Source organism: Cyprinodon tularosa, unplaced genomic scaffold, assembly GCF_016077235.1.
Source record: "Cyprinodon tularosa strain WSP-4 unplaced genomic scaffold, ASM1607723v1 ctg142, whole genome shotgun sequence".
Classification (NCBI taxonomy): domain Eukaryota; kingdom Metazoa; phylum Chordata; class Actinopteri; order Cyprinodontiformes; family Cyprinodontidae; genus Cyprinodon; species Cyprinodon tularosa.
Window position 1 is genome coordinate 1,074,114 of NW_024038243.1, and position 22,255 is coordinate 1,096,368.

Below are 22,255 nucleotides of genomic sequence, written 5' to 3' on the forward strand. Positions count from 1 at the left end.
AGTGTAATGACGATCTCTACAGTCACTAGTTGGTCAGCTCTGCTGTGTCGTAATGCAAAGATGTCTGCCCCTGTACAGTATATGCAAGACCCCTTCCTAAGTCATAATAAATGACAATTTCTAAGGCAATACAATAACGAAACTTTCATTTAATAGATGATAATAAATAACATACGTATGTATAATATATTTCTGTCAGTAATTATTATACAGTGTGATGTCCAAAACAATGGCCATACCTGAATGAGGGTAACTCATGCACTTACAATAAACCTTTATTTTTTGGTTTAAATACATTTATTCTATTTGTAGGCAAAAATATTTAGTTCGTTATTTTTAATCCACTCAATTCCATTTGTATTCGATCATTTTTGATTCTTCCTTCTTTCAGTCTTACTTTCAGTGATCTGTGGGAGTTTTTTACCTCACCAAGTAGGCAGGCAGGGCCCCGAGCACCTGAAAAACACTGACTGGACTGAACTCCCAGCACAGGAGCCTTTTCTTTAGTTTCTTCTGTTTGTTTGTTTTTTTGTTTGGGGTGTTTTTTAACTTAAGATTATTGTTTTTAAAATTGAATTTGTTTTTATTTCCTTCATAAGTTAATTCTGACAAACTTCACTGTAATGCGTTGTTTCTTGCAGATTGTTCTACTGTTAGGTTGCCCCTATTGGTTGTAAGGGTCTTACCAGGTGGGTTTGTTCTATGTTTTGCATGAGTTAAATATGAGCTCAACTTTTTTTTTTTTTTTAGTAAATTAAATAACTACCTATTTTTTCTAATGATACCTGACTCATGCCTCCCGATTCGGTCCCTTACTCTTAGTTTGACCATAACACGTTAATCCACGAGATCTAAGATAAAACTAGATGTTTTTCTTGGAAAAAGGAAATGTATACAAACATATTTAGCCTAGACGTACGCGACAGTCCAGAGGAATTATGACAAAAATACTGCTCCTTATGTGATGTTGTTAGGTAGGGAACTTTGTTCCATTGTTGTTGGAAGCAATGAACAAGTTTTTTCAATTGAAATAAAAAATAAAAAAAAACACATTTTGTAGATTGAAAGTATGATGGAGTAGTAGGGCCAGGGTAGAGATTTTTTTCTTGTAATTCGAAATAAAATCGTAACATTATGAGACTAAAGTCGTTACATTACGAGAACAAAGTTGTAACATTACGAGAATAAAGTCGTAACATTAGGATAATGAAGTCGTAACATTATGAGAATTAAGTTGTAACATTACGAGAATGAAGTCGTAACATTACGAGAATAAAGTTGTAACATTACGAGAATAAAGTCGTAACATAACAAGAATAAAGTTGTAACATTACGAGAATAAAGTTATAACATTACGAGAATAAAGTCGTAACATTACGAGAATGAAGTCGTAACATTATGAGAATAAAGTTGTAACATTACGAGAATGAAGTCATAACATTATGAGAATAAAGTTGTAACATTACGAGAATAAAGTCGTAACATTAGGAGAATGAAGTCATAACATTATCAGTCGTAACATTATGAGAATGACGTAACATTACGAGAATGAAGTCGTAACATTACGAGAATAAAGTTGTAACATTACGAGAATAAAGTCGTAACATAACAAGAATAAAGTTGTAACATTACGAGAATAAAGTCATAACATTACGAGAATAAAGTCGTAACATTACGAGAATGAAGTCGTAACATTATGAGAATAAAGTTGTAACATTACGAGAATGAAGTCATAACATTATGAGAATAAAGTTGTAACATTACGAGAATAAAGTCGTAACATTAGGAGAATGAAGTCATAACATTATCAGTCGTAACATTATGAGAATAACGTAACATTACGAGAATGAAGTCATAACATTATGAGAATAAAGTTGTAACATTACGAGAATAAAGTCATAACATTACGAGAATAAAGTTGTAACATTAAGAGAATAAAGTTATAACATTACGAGAATAAAGTCGTAACATTACGAGGATGAAGTCGTAACATTATGAGAATAAAGTTGTAACATTACGAGAATGAAGTCATAACATTATGAGAATAAAGTTGTAACATTACGAGAATAAAGTCGTAACATTACAAGAATGAAGTCATAACATTACAAGAATAAAGTTGTAACATTAAGAGAATAAAGTTATAACATTACGAGAATAAAGTCGTAACATTACGAGGATGAAGTCGTAACATTATGAGAATAAAGTTGTAACATTACGAGAATGAAGTCATAACATTATGAGAATAAAGTTGTAACATTACGAGAATAAAGTCGTAACATTACAAGAATAAAGTCGTAACATTACAAGAATAAAGTTGTAACATTACGAGAATTAAGTTGTAACATTACGAGAATAAAGTCGTAGCATTACGAGAATTAAGTCATCATACCAAAACTTGTTTCGAGCTTCGAGCTCCAACCAGCTTATTTATGGCTGACGGCCTACACCAACCTTTGACATACGGCCATTTGTTGCTGGTGCTAAAAGATTTCCTTATTTGTCAAACCAGAGCCGAAGTTTAACTCCTCATTTTAGTGAATAAAATGCTTCTTTCGGGAGTTAAGTCATAAAATACAACTTGTTTCTCGTACTTTTAGGTCATTATTCTCTTAATATTATGACTTTATTTTCGTAATATTATCGGCCATTGCTGACAATGAACTTATGACGACTGAACAATGATCCTTTATTCCAGGTTTATGAGATTGATCAAAATCAACTGGCCAAAACACTGAAACTGGTGTTATACCAAGGGTGGAACCAATCCAACCAGAACACTGCAGGACCTGCGACTTCCGAGGTGGATAGATTTGTCAGCGTTTGGTTGAGGTTTTCAGGACCCAAATGCAGAGGCGCAGAGCCAGAGGTGTTCTTGAAGATTTAATTGAAAAACTGAGGCAGAAAATCCAAAAACCAAGGCACAAAATACATGGAACCAAAAACCAGATAACTTCATGGGGGAAAAAACTCTTGTGGGGAGCCAGGAAAAGACGAGCAACCAGCACTCAGGAACTACACAGGGAGGGTATATATATATATATATATATATATATATATATATATATATATATATATATATATATATATATATATATATATATATATATATATATATATATATATATATATATATATATAGGAGACAGAACAAAGACAGGACTTATGAGCTGATTGGGAGCAGTAGTGAAAAGAGGATTCTAGAAGGGAGCTAGAGAAAAGGGGACCAACAGAAAAGAGGGGAACCAAAAAAAAAAAAACCTATGAACTCAAATATAACCTGAAAACACAACAAAATAGGATTTAATCCAATGAAACTAGAAAACAAAGTAAAACGTGGATCAAAGTGAAACTGAATACTCAAAAGGAAACATAACAAAACCAAGACCGTGAAATAATTAGTTGAGGCTATTATATGTGAATGCTTCATTTGAATCTGTCATTTTTTATTGAATTACAAATTTTTTTTGGGGGGGTGGATTAATGCCCTTAATGAAGGGAGGGCCTTAGCTAAAACCCTGCTCTGCTGATAAAGTTGTTTTTAAGTATTTCAAGTGTTACTGGACTCTTTGCCACACCATAAAATGCAAAAGAAAGAAAGAAAAGTGAATGCTTTCCAGATGGGCTGCTTGTTCTAAGAGAACACGGTGTTTAGTGATTTCCATGTTGCCAAATACACATGCAGAATTTTTAGAAAAAGCATGGCACTTTTTATTTGTATGAATAAATCGGTTGGTCCAGTATCGGGCGTGACGTCCAGATGTTGGTGATGCTGTCGGTAGAAATCTGTTTCCCAGAAGGAGAAGCCAAACGTATTTATTGTAGTCATATGTGGTCGGACTGGGCTTGGCTGTCAACCGACGGCTGGTGAACACTTGTGGAGCGACGTGGAATGACAATAATTCGCCTGGCTTGAGCGAGCCTGAAGTAGATCCAGTTGCTCTGGGGTTCTGTCAGCGTTGGTTCTCTGCCGACATGAAAGAGAAGATTTTTTTGGATTTGTCGAAGCTTTTGTCAACTCAGAACTGAGCCCGTCTGCTTGAGTGAGGATGACAGTTTTCTGTTAATGGTAAAGTGGAAGGGAAGGGCAGAAAGTTTTTATTTCTCTCCTAATTCAACCAGAGATGTTGGAGCCCCTTTGTGCTGTCTTTAGTAAGAGATGATTACACCTGAGACAGGACACCACTTAATCCCAGGTTTAACACAGAAAGTCATGCACACATTCACCCAAAGCTAAGAACAAGGAGTTAAAAGAGTTTGCAGGAAACCAGAGAAAACCCAGGTATGCACAGAGATTCAGAACCTTATTGCTGTGCTGCAGCAGTGCTAATCGCAGCACACAGGGATCAATGTAGAGTCCTGTAGTTGTTCTTTAAATGAAAAAGTAAAAAAAAAAAACACATTCAGGGTCAGTCATTTATGTCCTCCTCATACAGCTGCACCTACATCAAAAATTCCCAATTAACAACATGCGCCTCCAGGGGATTACTGTAGTATGATGTGGCATGTCTTGCAAAAGCTGTGACTCTGCTTCTTACAGAAGCAGGAAGCGAGAGGACATATTGCTTGGTTCTATGGCAGGCCATGTTAACACAATAAACCGTCATCTGACAACCTGAAATGAAGTTCTATATATCAAATTTGATTTGGTCAAATTATAATTAGCCTTTCCAGAATGTAATTTTACAAATATGCATTTACATCATGACTAGTAAGAAAAACTATATGTTCAGAAAGTGCTTTCAAATTATTTATTTAAAATAAAGTACAGATAACAGTGGAAAAAGACTTTGGTAAAAGTATTGAATGGACTCCTATCTTTAAGCAAAAGTAAAGTACAAACTAAAATTGAGTTTATATCTGAAATGATACAAAATAACTTTTACAAATGATGGTACTAATGAAATAATTTCTAAGCACAGAAGCAACATTTATTTCCTCTTTTGTACATTTTGTTGGTAGAATAGAAAAAAAAAAGAAAAGAAGAGAAAATCCCTTTATTGTCAGAGAATGGGGAAATTGTGGTGTTACAGCAGCATTACAGCAAAGGTGGTGATACAAATGTGGCCCTTAAAAGTGTATAAAAATACCAAAATAAGAGGCGGTTTGAAACTGTACAGTGTTTTTAAAATATAAGTACTGTGCAGTAGGAGAATAAATAGTCAATATACAGTTTTACAGCAATGGATATGTGGAGAAAAAAAATAGCAACATCAGAGATGTGGAAAAAATGACAGCAGCATGTTATTTAAACTGTGCAAAAATCTGCATGAATATAAAAACTTATTGAGGTTGTTGGGAACAGTGGTGGTTCTAGAGTCTTCAAGCTGCTGGGAGGAAGGATCTGTGATAACGTTCCCTGGTGCATTTAGGGTGCAGCAGTCTGTCACTGAAGGAGCTCTCTAGTTCTGCACCAGCCTCATGCATGTGGAGGGAGACATTATCCAACAGAGATGTTCATTTAGTTAGAATCCTTTTGGTTCCCACCTCCTGTACTGAGTGCATTTAGCCTATCCGGAGGTAGAGAGGACATAAAACATTATTGACTCGGTCTGGAGAAATCCTGCATTTCAAGCTTGGGTGTTCAAAGCATTAAAACTGCAAATAGGATTTTATTCAAATAGAACCTGAAAGATATCATCCATGCATCCATCTTCTTCCACTTCAACCATCAGGGTTACAGTGGGGCTGGAGCTTACTCCAGCAGTCTGGGGTCAACAGTAGGGTACACCCTGGACAGGGCAACACAGAGACACATAACCATTAACACAGAGACTTCATTTAGAGATGCCAATTAACCTAACAGTCATCTTTTTTTTTTTTTTTTTTACTGTGGGAGGAAACCAGAATACCCGGAGATAATCAACGCATGCACGAGGTGAACATGCAAACTCTATGCAGAGAGACCCCAGGTGGGAATCAAACCTAGAACCCAGAGGTAAAAATCTAATAAAGAGGGAATTTATGGGGGAATGTTTTCCTTTCAGAATCTGTGTCGTAATCATTATGTAAAGAAGTAGGGAGTCAGTTTTATTTATTTTTTTTTTCTTAACAGTTTCCTGTCTGGCAATGTGGCAATAATAACAATTGTCTTGATGCCAAAACAGTCCAACAGATTTTGCTTTCACAAGTGGAGCAGTAGGGCTATCGCCTTAATGTTCCACTTGATTTATGCATATAAATTGCTTTATTACAATTCATGCTGTAATAATCTGTAATACTCAGGGAGTATTACAGATTATATGGACACTGCAATGTAAGTAGAACAGGAAAGGAAAAACAGCAAAAAGGAGAAAAGATGAAAGAAAGAGGAGATAAAAGGGAGACGATGATAAAACATCTTCAGTCTGCTTCATCACCTGCAAAGAGAGATGTAAAACGAACAGCAAGTATAATTAGTATTATTTAATCTGACATGTATACTGTGTTACCTGAAGATTAGAATATAGGCTTGCTGTATGATAGTGAATCTCTAAGTACCTGGAGCCAAGCACCTGTAGTTGTTTTTGAGAGTGCACTTGTGCATGTAAAGTTTATCCAAAGGAAAAATGCTCAATTGTGGTTGTGAAGAGCCATAGACCTGCCCTACCAGAGCACCGATTCAAGCGCTGGAGTACCCTAAACCAAGACACTCAAAGGGACACCCAGAGCAAAGGCACCATGTAGGGGCCAACCCAGGAATTCCCCCACCACCAAGCGAAGAGGAGAGGAAATCCTCCATTCGCCACAATGCCGAAGCTATGAGGAGCCACGGGGACGAGTCAGTTTTAAGAAATGATGGACTACAAAATACAGATTTTTATGTTTAAATATAAAAAGTACTATTAAAAAGTACGATATAAATAAATACTCTACAGTACAGTGGTTATACGTAATAACTTCACACCTCAAATGTTAATTGATGGATCAAAATGCTTTCGAGATGAGTTGAAATACTATTTGCTTAAGTTTGGTTCTGGTTCTGTAGAAATGTTTGCAGATTTCTGCTAATTAGAGGAGTAAACATGTTTGATCCAAATAAAAAACATAAGTATGAATAGTTTTGTTAAATAATAAAATTATAATAAATCTTTTACATTTTAACCATTTAGTTTTGTGAAGTTAAGGTGAAACAGGTCAATAAAAGATCCTACATAATAAGTCAAACGAGTCGAATCCTTTCAGCCCATCTTCCTGTCACTAGTTATTACTTTGTTCATGAGTATTATGACTGAGAAACTTTAACCTATAGTGAACCTATAGAGTAAATTGTTCACAAAAACACAGATTATAAACAGACTGTGTGTAATTTCAGGAAGCAGTGATTGTTGGAAGTTTTAATCTCCTGCTATTATAACTTCCTGGGGAGCTTAGCAGAGCTGCAGCATTAATGTTATATTTAATTTAAGCTGCAACTTTTCGGTTCTGCTCCACTAACACATAACATTTTGTTAGCACCTTTTTTTTTTATAGCTGCCTGGGCTGATTTCTGCCTGTTTGTAGCTGACATCCAGAGAAACCAATAATTGTTTTCATGCTTTTGTTAAGCTGTAAGATCTTTCTTAATTTAAACTGCTGTCATTTTCATCTTTGCTGTTGTGTCTTGTGTCGCCAAATGAATTGTGGTCAAGAGGAACTTAAAACCAGAGGGATGATTAACAAGCAGCATCTCCATACTGAATAATGTAAATAACATTTATTTTTCTCAGAATCTTAAGTACATTTCTGTCCACTGTGAGAGCTGATCTACCTTCCCTGCTAAACTTTCCTTTTCCCTTTTTCATGAGAGCCTCATTAGCCTTGCAGATGTTTTGATAAACCTGTGTCTAGAGAGGATCTCGCCCCTCACCAGCAGCTCTGCACACCTTGCTCATTCTAACTGGTTCTGATTCTCACAATGTTCCCATCCTGGAAGCCCTGTGTGTCATCAGACATACAGGCGAGCCACCGCGCTGACATGGTCGTTTGTCTTCCGACTGCCGGGGCATATGGAGAGGGCTGGCACTGCACAGATGTCCACTAAGTGCTGATGAAGAGAGTGAGAGGCGCGGCGGATGGGCTGTGGCTGGAGGGATGTTTGCCTGGGCTGCTGGAGCCTGGTACTGCTCTGCTGTTGCTTTTAACTTTTCCTGTCGTGCAGGGATGTAGTGAGGCTATTCAATAAAGTATGTGTTTGCAGATATATAACTCAGTAAGCGTGTGCTTGCATATGCCTCTCTTTCTACTTCAGTGTGTCTGTGTATTTTATTTTTTTTCTGGTACGATATGGACTGTGTGGGTGCAGTGTAGTAGGGTGCTGTCTGGTGGAGCTCTTGTGTATTGATGGGGCGTAGAAAGCCTGAAAAGAATAATATGCAGCTTAAGGCCAGTAGCTTCAAAGTCATGAATCCTCATGGGTGAGCCAACCAAGCTCTGAACCAGTCAATGGTAACTTACTCCTCGGATGGTGCGCCAAAAACTTCAATAACGACATCAGCAAGGGGTGGGGGTAGGGGGTAGGCTAAGGGAGGGCTGATAGAGCGGGCAGTTTTCAGGGGTGCGAGCGCGGCCCTTCACGGCGCTTTGAAGTCCCGCTTGACGAGGGCTTTGCAGGCTGCCTGATACTGGCCACGCTGACTGGGTGCAGAAGCCACCAGGGTGGCTTATCAGATTTATTGAGGCTTAGCGGCTGACGTTCACAGTGTCTTTGTGTGATAAAGTGATTGTGTATGTATGTGGAGGAAGAACAGGGTAAAAAGGGAAAGGGTCATCCTTGTAACAATCCACTCGTCCCAGCTAATTTAGACAGCACCCTGGGGTCTGACAGGGAAGACTCTGCAGAAACTCTCACAGGAGTCAATCAGACTCAAGCACAGCAAATCACTTATGCAGCATATTCTTCTTTTAAAAGGACATATATCATCATTTTTTTTTCTTGCAGCTCAAAATATTTCTATTCTTTATTTTATACCCCAAACCGAGTAATGGTGACAAAAATTATCACATTCTGCTTAAATATGTCATCATTTACGTTCTGGTTCTGATCAAATCTAAACTGATGATGTATAGTACACATCCATACAACATATTTTCAGTGGAAAATGCCTCTTTACTTATAATAACGAACTGACCCCTCATCTCGATTATCCAGATTAAATATCTTTTTTTATGGATTCTTTTTGTTTTATCTCAAACTGTCTTTAAATGTATGGTGATGCTTTTAAATAAATTTTTGTTTCATAATTATATTTAAACAGTAAAATATTTGCACACCTATGGTTTATGTGATAGAAATAAAGGTGATTTATAATTTGACAAATACGTTTATTCTAGGTCATAGTGATATTGTATTTTCCATTTCCAACTTCCTCTCTGCAAATTCCAGCTGGAACGCCCCAGAAAGTTAGTAAACGAGATTGTGCCTGACTCCTGCATGGAAAGTGGATGTTATTGATCTTAACAGTAGTTATAATTTGCTGCATAGATGGTTTGCCGTGGTTCTTTAATTTTTTGCATCAAGTCAGTCGTTCAGGGCTTATTTGAAATTGTTTAGAAGATGATATCTTTTAATGCTTTTGACAAGCACAGCATGCAGTATAGGACAGGGTTTTTGAAATTGTTATATTTAAAAAAGTGGCTTTAGTGATGATTGAGAATACAATGTTTCCAGAACTGGAAAACTGGAACGTATTTAGCTTGGAGATTACATCACTCCAACCTTTTAAACACCAAAAGATAGTGGAACACATGCAAAGTCACAATTGGGGGCTTTCAACCACTCTTAATAATTGATGACTGGTTAATTGGTCACTGATAACAGTGCCAGTAAGACATCCACCTTAGTGAAAGAAAGAACTCTTAAAGGAATAGTACACCCAAAACATGATTAGCCTTCATTTTCTACTCACCCCCATGCTGAACAAAACTCTGGAGTACTTTTTTGATATCTCAAATGCATCTGGAGATCTGGGAGGCTTCTTGCTGCCTGCTGACATTCAAATAATGGAGGTCTATGGCGCCCGAGACAGAAAAGTCCATAAAAGTCCACAAAAACGTGTCAATATTCCTCCATACTGCTCGTCCAATGTAATCCAAGTGTCCTGAGTGGGTAGCATCCAGAATTTACTCGAAACGAAGTCATTTAGAACGTTTTAGAGCCTAAACAGTAGTGTATAGGATTTCCTAATAGCGCCCCCATGTGCGCTCACGATTCTACGGAAGCCGGCATACCAAACCAGCGCATTCAGCTCGGCAAAGAACTCATGCTCTTCCTCAACACTGAAGTCCTCAGACATTTTTCTTTCGTTGTTTCTTTCTTTGCACAGGTAAACAGCACATTTCTTCTTCTACGCTTGCATTATCGGCAGAGCAGACGCTGAATGCGCACTTTCTTCCGGTTTGGTCTGCCGGCTTCCGTAGGATCGTGAGCGCGCATGGGGGCGCTATTAGGAAATCCTATACACTACTGTTTATGCTCTAAAACGTTCTAAATGACTTCGTTTCGAGTAAATTCTGGATGCTACCCACTCAGGACACTTGGATTACATTGGACGAGCAGTATGGAGGAATATTGACACGTTTTTGTGGACTTTTATGGACCTTTCTGTCTCGGGCACCATAGACCTCCATTATTTGAATGTCAGCAGACAGCAAGAAGCCTCCCAGATCTCCAGATGCATTTGAGATATCAAAAAAGTACTCCAGAGTTTTGTTCAGCATGGGGGTGAGTAGAAAATGAAGGCTAATCATGTTTTGGGTGTACTATTCCTTTAAGATTGCAAAGATCTCTTAAAGCCTTTCAGACTTTGGAAATTGAACCAAGTGTTAACTGGTTATTTTAATCTCTGTTGAGCCAATATCACCAAAGCTATTGGACAATGTCTTGATCTATGACTGTTTTGTTAAATAAAACATTATATTGATGCCATGTTGTCATTTTAAAATTTGTGTTTGCATAATTTTGGAAATACAGGCAATGAAATATAATTTTAAACGGCAATACCCATCATCTGCAAACAATATTTCGTGTTTCACACCCAAGAAAAAAAAAATGTTAATGGTATGATCAGCAGAAATGAATTGGGACTAATAGGACTTACAGTGGCTTAGAATTGATAAAATTGATTAATTAAATTAATATAGAATTAACACAGCTGTAAATTAGATTTAACATTTAGATGATGGTTGTTGGTGAGGTGACACGTGTGGTGTGTTGGCACTAATATATATATATATATATATATAAAAAAAAAAAAATATATATATATATATATATATATATATATATATATATATATATATATATATATATATATATATATATATAAACTGAATTTCCGCCCTAATCACTATATAGGGCACTATATATAATGTCACAGATTAGCGGACCGCGGTCTGTATCCGGACCCATCTGCTGGGTCCGGATACATTTACAAATACATTTACAAATTACTGCATGTTGTCAGTGACAGTGTCTAGCTTCACTTGCACCGCTTCTCCTATTTACTTTAATACAGTAAAGCCATCTGGAGCATCCGGTACCAGGCTATAAGTGATACAGATTAGCCAATGAGCTGCTGTCAGTCTGGGTTGCTGCTGCTGCTACTTTCAGACACAGCAATCCTGAACAGTATATTTGGCTCAACCTGCTGCTGTGAAGCAGGATTCTCCACTATGAACATAATAAAAAATAAATATGGATCCAGGCCCAAAATGAGCACCTTGATATGTGCTTTAGAATGGCTTTGTCTCCATTCAAACCCAGGTTTAAAGCCTTGCAGGGCAGCATAAAGCCCACTGCTCTCATTAAGACAGAAAAAAAGAAAGAAAAGAAAACAAACGGTCAGTTCAGGTGTTTTATAAAATATGTGACTCAGGACCAAACTGTATAACAAACTGAACGATTTTTGATGTCTACTTCAAAAAACCCTTTTACATTTTAAAAAGGAAAAATGTTCCTTTTTTATTAAAAAATTCTATGTATAATATGGATGCATAAACACCTGCATTTTATTCCAGTGTTAAATTCCGTTTAAAGTAACAGATTATAATAGAAAATGTCTCCGGACCTTTACTGGTTGTTGATTTTCTTCATTCGGACCCCACTGATTGTTAATCTGTTATCCCTTGTCAAGTGGATGAAAAAGTAGTGGACTTGAAATTTCCAACAATGCACCTTGATAAGTAGTGGTCATCCATGGTCACTAGATGAGCAGATATATCCCAGAATGCTTTGCAAGAGCTCTCCTCGCAAAGCATAGTGGGATTTGTTGTGACAGTGACGGGTGGTATGAGCGATGACAAATAATAAAGATGGTGCAGGCACCGTGCAGGGAGGCGGAGTTTCTTCCAATTAATTAATAATAAAGGTGTACATTATCTTACATTTTTCATTCTTTAATCAGGCTTGAAAATTAACAGATTGTTTTAAAACTCTTTCTTTTTGCGTTTCTTTATTTTCTATAAAAGTTTACCTATCCTTTCTAATACTAGAACTTAGCCTGACAGTTAAATACGAAAGATTAAAAATTTACATCTGAATAAATGGTCCCTTCAAAAAATATATTTATATTAGCTGGAATTATGCTAAAAAACTCTACATTCTACGACTGTTATATAAAAAAATAAAGCCCCCCATAATTAAATCCTCCATCCCGGCTGTCTGCATCCATTTGGTACGTTCACCACGCACTAATAGGATGTGGATACGTTACCTTGAATCGCGGTGTTCTTGGAGAGGAAAGTAGATACCAAATCTTTTCTCTGTAAGATTTCTAGAGTCGAGGTTTCAGGCACAAACTTCAAAGTCCCTTTAATGAGTGGAAAAACATTTCCCCTGCACGACATTAAATTCTGCCATTTTGTGTGTGTGTGTGTGTGTGTGTGTGTGTGTGTGTGTGTGTGTGTGTGTGCGTGTCTTAGGAAGGAAGGGGGGTGGGTTAATAACACGCGTGTGTGCACAAGTGTGTTTCATAAGCCTCACCTTTCAAATGTTAGCAACTCATTTTCACCTCCAGCACAAACAAACAGAAAAAGTATCGCCTGTTTCGACTCATATCAAAGGCAGCATTTGTTAACAATAAAAAGCTGGTTTGAAATGGCTCCAGAGCACATTTTTGTGCTTAGACACAGTCCAACCTTTTTTTTATGTCACTGATATCAAGCCGGCGAGAAACTGCTCAGGGAATGGGGCTGTGAGGGAAACTACACCCAACTGAGTTTAGATTTGATTTAATTGTTTGACTGCAACCTTTTGATCTGTGCTGTGTGCTTTCAAGAACTTGGCCTCTGTAAAACAGCATATCAAATTTGGGACATGCTTCCAAAAGGCTCAGTAACAGATATGGAGAATCGATAAGTGCATTACAAGGCTGTGACAGAATGGCCCCCTCCGTCCAACCCACCGTGTCTCATGTCTAAAAGGGTGACAATGGATCTCACTCAAACTCATGGGATCCACTCCAGGACTGATCACATTATCTGTCCGGAGCTGACGTGATCTTAAACCTTTTGGTGGCTATGTGGATGCAACATGGCGACCTTCGAGACATTCGATGTAAACTTAAAGGACAGATATTTGAATACAGTATAGAACATCTTGGAAGTATAAACCACAATTAAACTACAAAGGCACTCGGAGAGCGCAGTAGCTAATTTTCCCCAGCATATTCTGACATCCACCTTAAAGGGGAAAGCCGTTTTTTTTTTTACATTGGGCCCTTGATTTTATGTTATTACATCATGTTCTACTCACCCATATGAGTTTTGTGTCATTTGGAGCTGTTCTGAAGATATTCCCTTAGGTTATATCCAAGTAACGTCTTCCTATGGGCAACGAGTTTAAGGCACAAACTAAACTGTTCATAATTTATTCTTTATGGAACGCAAGCATTCATAACATGTAGGCGAATCACTGTCCCCCAGACATCCATGGTTAAATTTTTTATATTTCTATTTTTTAAAAACAAAGCGGAGTGTGTATGACGTCATCCGCGGGCGCCGGCTACCGTTCATTCATCCTGTCCGCTGAACTGCTGCTAGTTTTACTTACATAAATGGAGGATGTCTAGTGCTGCTACCACAGATGATCTCGCTCTCGAAATGGAATTGGACGATTCAGATTAGCTAGCCGAATGAATAAAAGGGACGTTTTTATACGTGCTGATGGTTACTTCTTTAATGGGGTGTTCTTAAGCTGTTGACTGCCACTACCTCGACGCTAGAGTGTTTACCAGTTTTGGGAAGTCATCCTGCTAACTGGATTTTTCGGACCTTCTCTCCCTGGAAGGATCAACTGAGCTACAAACTGAGTTGGGGTTAAAACAGGAGGTTTGGATCCACTTTCCCCAAGAGATCGTTTGAGCTTCGCACTGAGAAAGGGATTAATCTCCACTACGGCCCGTTCAAGTACTGCAGGAAATCTGAGTGGCAGTCAGTTTCTCCGTTCACCTATTAACAACCGCATTCTGGGTAAACCCTGTTCCGCCCTCCACCGAATCAGACAAACACTGGAACTACTGCATACAGACTGGAGTCAAGGATTCAACAACTTCTCTGGAAACTTCCGGTTGAGCAGTGTTCAGAGCAACTCTTCTCTCTGAATTATCTCTTCAATAAAACCTGTTAAACCTTTACCCTGGTCTCCCTGTTTGGTCTTCTGCATTTGGGTCTGAACCTTAGTAAAATCCTGACACACCAAAATTTCACCATTTGTTGCCCGTCACAACGCTCACCTTCTCTGAAAAGTTCAGCAAAATTTTCCCATAACTTTTGTAGTTATTTAACAAATGGACAAAGCAATGGTAGTGAACACATCACCCCCCAAGGGAGGTGATGATAATCAACCTTTCCAGTGTATATCTGGGTAGACAAGTTAAAGGCACTCTAACTGATCCTATTTTGATCTTGATCGTTTCTCAATGAGAGAAGATTAGGGGTGGGGCTTATAGTTCAAACTAATCTGTTTTCCTCCCTCATGGTTCAAAACTGTGCAGAATCAGGCACAGCCCCTTTAACAAAAACAATAAGACACTTCGAACGTGATTCTTATGCGTTGCCTAGTCAAAAGGCAGAAGCGCTATAAATAAAGGAATCTTAACAAAATATACTGTTCTAATTTGTATGCATTCAATGGTTGGCAACATTAAAACTCTCAATGGACCAGTAGAGTTAGCAGCCAGACCATTGAGGTGAAGAAGGTGTATCTGTGTGTCTCACTGAAGCAATGCAACATTGATTTTAAATATTTTTATCTTTCAATCATTAGACAATGTGGTGAGATAAAACAGACTGGACTTTCTGGAGATAACTTTTAAATCCCTGGGTGTGGTGCTGATCTGTTAGGTCTCAAAGACACTGCTTTCTGACTACATCTCTCATAATTTTGTACCTTTTTTCAGTGGAGAAAAGGGGAAATAAACCTCCCTGGAAATGAACCTTTTGTTACTTCTGTCTGTCCTTTTTGCCGCGTTAGGTATCAATACCAGGGTTCAATGTTTTGTTTGTATCGTTAGTTCTCTTATGCAACATTCGCCTGTTATCAGCTGCCAGGTTCACTTTGTTCTTTTGTGCCTTTTCAGTATTTCGTAATTTTGCCATTATTTTAACTACTTTAAGTTGTAAACTACAAAGCCAAGCTAATCTAACAATGAAGATCCATGGATGGGAGATTAATCCTGTTGATGAGAGGCGAATACGTCTAAGTGTAACAATCCTGTTTGAGCTTTTCTTGCTCCATCAGTATCTACTTCTACATGGTCTTGGTCACTTGAACCTTATTTAGCTCCTTAGGACTCAGCACTATTTCCATTTAGGGGTAAAAACTAAATTCCCAGGTGGCGACTGCAGGAGAGAGAAAGAGAGCAAAAGTTTAGAGAGACACACAGAAAGTGAACGAGGATAAAAAAGGAGCAGCGGGGTTTGTTCAGGTTCAAGATGCGATGTGTCTGTTGGCAGCTTGTAGGGCCAACATTGTTTAATGCTCTACCCCTCGTCTGTTTGTGAGCTTTTGAGGGCTTTATGGCTCGGTGTGACTCTGCTGCCAATAGGTTCCAGATGCCTCCGGTGTGGGAACCGGGGAGAGGGAGGACTGGGAAGAAGCATAACCAGGTGTGACCCTCGGCTGTCTGGGATGGATTTTCAGACTTATGAGTGTTGACGAAGTCAGCGAACGTGTTCCTGGACCAGCTCGGTTAAGAAAACGATAGACAAAATAGGGGCACACTAAATAAACCTCCAGTGTTGTTTTTCACCTCTGCTTTATTGAGAGTGTTGCATGCACACACCCTCCGCCAAGGCATCAAGTTCATGGATTGAGTCACATTGTTCAGCACATTTGCTGCTGGCACCACTGAGGTCCAACATATGGCAGCACTCTAAGTGTTCAAGCGGGGTGCTGGGACTCCGAACAGAACTTGCCAGCTCCACAGTGGCCTGCTGTAAGGGAAATTGTCAGCAGGAACATTTAAAGGTCCCAAACCGCAAGCACTGATAAATGTCTGCATTTCTCTGTGTAATTACCTTTTATCCAGGGTCCCTTTTCCAAGAAGCCAGAAGAAAACAACAGAGCCTATAAGAGCTATGAAGTAGAAATGGAAAAAAAGGCTTTAAAAGGTGTTTATATAAAGCAACATAGACAGTGAGAAGGGATACCAAAGATTTACCCTGGTTTAAGTGAAGCAGTGTTGTTTTAAGTATTAGAAGAAGAATATTTATAAAGAATGTTTGCAATGCTTCATTGACAGTAAGAATCACCACTCAGAGCCCCTTACTGCAGATGTGGTAGACATATTTTTTGTTATATTTTTTTACCCATTGAGTTTACCATTTTTTCACCTGCACAATGCATGCTGGGTTCATGATTGGGTCTTAGGTCTTACTGGAGTGGAACCAGTGTTGCCAACTTAGCGCGTATGTCGCTATATTTAGCAAATTTTCACACCTCTATAGCCCCTTTTCAAAAAAGAACCCTAGCACCAAATCCTAAGACTTTTTACTGTGATAAAGGAGGCTTTGGCGACAACACATATAAACACTGAACTCTGTCATCTGAGCAAGGAGCGAGTGGATTCCTCTCTGTCCGCTGTCGTCATGCAGTCTGCACACTGCAGCAGAGAGAGAACCTGACCTGCTCTACTAATTTACAGCACTTGCTCCATCACTGGCTATAATTTTTTTAATTCCCCTACTTTTCTGCTCCTCCTTTGTTTGCGGGTCTCTGCACTGCTTTCTTCTTCTTCCTCTCCATTAAGGTTTTTTTGGCGGTTGGCAAACAACTAATGATGCATTAACGCTACCAAATGGTATGAATTGTCGATCTATATGGCTGAATTTTATGTTTACTTAATTGTCTATATTACTCTAATCTTTTTCCTTCCAGATATCCAATCATCTCTCTGCTCTGCTTTGGTAGACAGCCAAAAGAAAAATGAAAAAGCAGTCGTAGAGATTCAGAATCTCCTGCAGCTGGATGACATGAAATATGCAAATTAGGTGATGGCATTATTTAGCGCCTTCTAGGACAGCCAATAATGGCTTTTCCTGCTGAGTGCCCACTCTGAGAGGAACCTACAGAGTAAATAAAGAATGCTAAAATTGCCTGAGTTGTGTTTGTGTTAATTTAAATAATGTCCCATTGTGGCATTATTTTTAGATTTTCTGTGCCACACTCAAAGCTTTCATGAGTCATTATATGTGATATATATATATATATATATATATATATATATATATATATATATATATATATATATATATATATATATATATATATATATATATATATATATATATATATATATATATATATAGGTTTGTTGCATATTTGCAACAATAACTGTCAAGGAGTTAATATCACCACTTTATAAAATAAACCACCAATAGTGTTCATAGTATTCAAATATGAAATGTAACAAGCACAGGTATAACTGAGACTATATTTATTTTATCAAGACTAAATAGCTAGCTAGTAGTAGTACAGTATTTTTACTGTATTTTATCCACACAAAAAAAACAATAAAAATTTTTTTTATTAAAAACATATAGGAAATTCTCTATATTTTTTACAACTAACTGTGGATAATATTAAGGATGGTTAAAATACATCTCTGAATAAGTGAAATAAAACTAACAGTGTAACGCCATAAAAAAAAACAGGCTTACTTCCCTTTTGGCCTTTAGCCACAATGTTGCTAACTGTTTGTCTTAAGTTTACGATTTGTTCCCATTTCCATAGTTCCATTAAAAGATGATCAGATCCCAGAGAGAGTGTGAAGTTTCATCTAATGAACTGATTGCTGCTGCAGGTGAAGCAAATTCAGGTGTTCTCATCGCTTCATGCATAAAATGTATGGTTACCCATCTCCATCATTAAAAAATTAAATATATATATATCTTCTGTAATGCTAATCTTAAATCAGCTTGCAGTTAAATATGTTGAACTACTAGATCCTGGGCCTGATACTGACGTGCCATAAGCACATTTAAGTCATTAAGTCGTCATCAATATTGCTTATATTGAAAGACATTATCATTTGTTTAAACATTCCCTCAGAAAATGTTCTAATTTCTCCTAAATTGCAGTTTGTTGTTGCTACTTTATTATTCCCAAATGTTGAAGTTTCAACTTATTGTCCCTTTAAAGTTATGCTAATTAAAGCTGACCAAAGTATTTCTCAAAAACCCAGTCTAAATTATGACAGTAAAACATCTCTAAGTCATGCTTTTTATTCATTTATTTAAGACTACCTCACCATCATCAAGGTGTTTGTCAAAGCTTTCATAAAATCACTGGTAGTGAGATTTCTGACAAAATGTGTCTCCAGTCATCTGCTTATAGTATATTATATGTGATAGAGATTAAATAAAAAAGCAAGCAAGGGAGGGGTATGATACCTTGGTATTAAAACCTTCCTTCTATTAAATGAGAAAGATCGTCATATGTTATAGAGTATCTGTTGTTTTTTTCATCTCTGCAGATATAAACACAGACTAAAAGCAGCTATCCAGTCTAGGTCTAGCAATCTAATTTCCTGGCCTAGTGTGAGCTGTTAATTGTTATTCGAAGTACAGTAGCAGCCATTTAAAATGGCCCTTCCCAGTCAAAAGCCAGCCGAATGGCTGCAAAATCCCCTTCAACTTCCAGCCACTGGGCTTCTCCTGGGCGTGCATATTTTTTTACTCTGACTCCATCCTTTTTACTGAATTACAGGGTCTCACCAGGAGATAACGCTTCTCCTTAGATCTTAATGTCCACAAATCATGACAGAAACAATATTTTAGATGTTGTAGGGGCACCAGGAAGGAAAGTGGGGACATTTTGAATGGCTACTACTGTATGGCTTTGAAAAGCTGCAGCATTGCATTTCTAAAAGTCACTTCATTGTGCACCTAGCATTCCCAAGGTTCATACAGCAGATGGCTCGGATAGCTGTTTATACAATGAGTTTGAATCTTACCTTAAAGTCAGAGTGTTGTTCTCTCTCTATGATAAAATTTACACTCGGAGAGATGATCTGCGGAAAGAACTTAAATTCTGAGAGGCAGGGAATGCAACCAAGGAGACTTTGCTTCATTCCGATGACCAAAATGTCAGCGTTTGGAATAAAGTAAGAGGAAGGGATTATTTAAAACTTTTGTGCTGAACTGCTCATTATTTCAACCAAGTCCTACAGTGTACATCTTTTGCTCATAATAGTTAGCTATCATATCAATAAACATGTTATAAATGTTTTCTTCACAACATGCTGGTAAATTAAGTTGTTGCCAAAAATTCACTAAGTTTAATATTTCTGAAAATCCATGTTATGGTTTAGACCTTGTATCTTCTTTTATCTGCCTAATAACCAGATTTCTGCTTTACCTGTGCGTGATTTAGCTGGTTGAGGAATCTGTTAACCTGTTCAATCACGCCGCTGGTGCATCCTGCCAGCCGTGTTTCTGTTTAGATTATTCCAAGGAAAGCAGGTGACTCTTCTGTGTCACAGATAAGACTGCAGCAGGAGGGTCAAACCCAAGGAGAATAAAATCTGTAAAAAAAAAAAAATCGACTATTCCCTGTAAAAAAAAAAAATACTTTTCCCCCATAAACTTCTTCAATGCTGTTACTCTGATAGAAATTCTCCTCCCTCCTCAACAGTCTGGCCCAGAGCACACAGAGGGGCCACCGTCTTAGCCACATCTCAAGCTAATTTACAAAGATCCCGAATTATTCTCTTATCTGGGGCTTTAAAGGTTGTAAGGTTGATTAACAAGGTCCTGTCCTGTTTATCAGTCCAGGCCTGGGTGTGGAAAATAGCCTACGATAAGTGCACAGACCATTAAACATTCTATTTCCCCTAATATTTGTTGGCAACCATCAGCTTAACTGATCTCCCTTCACTTTAATTAAAAGGGATTCCCATCTTGTTGGGGTCATTATGTGCTGGCGGACGCCGGGAGAGGGGTTTGTGATGAGTTCAGCGTTCCCTCTGTCCCCAGGTTGCCAGAAGGCTTTTTCATCCTTTTCTCTTCAGTTAACCCTTTCTAACCAGACTGTTCTTTCTCTCTCTCAGGTGAAGCAGAGCAATGCAATAATGTGTCCAGAAGCTCGTAAATGGATCCAGGCTTCTGCATAGTTTTGTCTTTTCCACGGAAGTGTTTAGATATTCACACCGTCTCTCTTAACCGAGGGGCATAAGAACCTGGCCGTAATGGTTTGATTTGCCCAACTCTAGTTGGATCGATGCTGCTGTTTACAGTTTCTCCCTCTTTCACCCCTTTTGTCTTCTTTCTAATTTAGTGTTCCCAAACCACACTCAGGAGTCTGAGTGTGTTTGCTGCGCTTGCATCTTTGCCCTCCTCCCTGCTCTCCATCACTGTCCATTGATGTTTTCCCTCTCTTTCCTTGCTCCTCATCCTCTCTCCTTCCTTGGTTGGTCTTGGAAAAGGAGCTGCATGCCTCCACACTTCTGGACAAGACTGATGGCTCGTCAATAGCATTAGCCAGCATTGCAGGCCCCACTGGTGTAGAACCAAATCAATAGGGCCCAATAAAAAGTCTTAGAGGTGTGCGTAGCCCATTTCAGCCAATCCTCGTGTTACCAAAGATGAGTTTTTATAAGAAACCAGGCGTCACCCTCTTATTTATTCTTTTTATTGCTCTATTAGTCAATTAAAAAAAATTCTGACCGTTATCATATCCCAGAAAAATATAAAAGTTTAATGTTCCTAAGAAAAATAAAGTGCATCCTTTCCACGACATTTAAAATCTAATGTTTTTCCATTTCACCTTTCGCTTTTTCAGTCAATGGGTCTTGGAAGAAAACTGACTGCCGCTTTTTTTTCCAGCACTGATGTTAAATGAAGATGATCAGCTGAAACTAGATATTTAATTTGGGAAAGCCTAGAAGATGATGTTATGGTTTGATTCATAATATCTGACCTAATTCCAAACATATATTTGCACTGGGTGGGGTAGGAATGAACGACAGGCATTTCAAAGCTAGGCTCCACTGACAACATTCAATAACTGCAGTTTATTTTAATAAAGCATGCATCTAACATAGAATACATAGGGATTTAAGCAATTAGAATAATAGTATTGTGCTGGACTAGAAAAGAGTTGAACAATTGATGATAAACAGGAAATGACTGGACTTTATTTGGAGTCTAATTTAACAACAATAAGCTTAAGTGCTATTGCTATTGTACATAACTATAAAAACCCTTTTTTATAATAATATCCACCTGTATATTATATTCGGTACATATCCAGCTGTAAATTTAGTTCATAACACTAGTGATCTATATATTATATTCATTATTTATAATGGTATTCATTTCTATACTCATTCAGTAGAAACCCATGTCCTGTATTTATGGAACCATTATTTATCCTGCACTTGCTGCTAATGCACTTCTGGTTAGTCCTAAACTGCATTTTGTTGCCTTGTACCTGTACCTGTGTAATGACAATAAAGTTAAATCTAATCTAATCTAATCTAATCTTAAGGTCACTCCTTCATTTACAGCAGTAACAGTCTTGAGGTTCTCTAAAAATATGACATTCCTGCTCTTTTCCAAAGATCCTTTATGATTTATCAATTTTTTAAATTGAATTTGATTTTAAAAGATTGTATTTTTGTTTGATTTTCCCCAAATAAAATATATTATCTTTGTCTAGTATTAGGATTTTTAAGTCAAATCCTGTAAATATTTTCATTTTCCTTTTAAACTTGTACTCTGACATCAGCTCCTTTTAATTAAATTCCACCCTATGATCGGACAAAGGGATTTCACCTCCTTCAGGTAGTAATTTACTAAC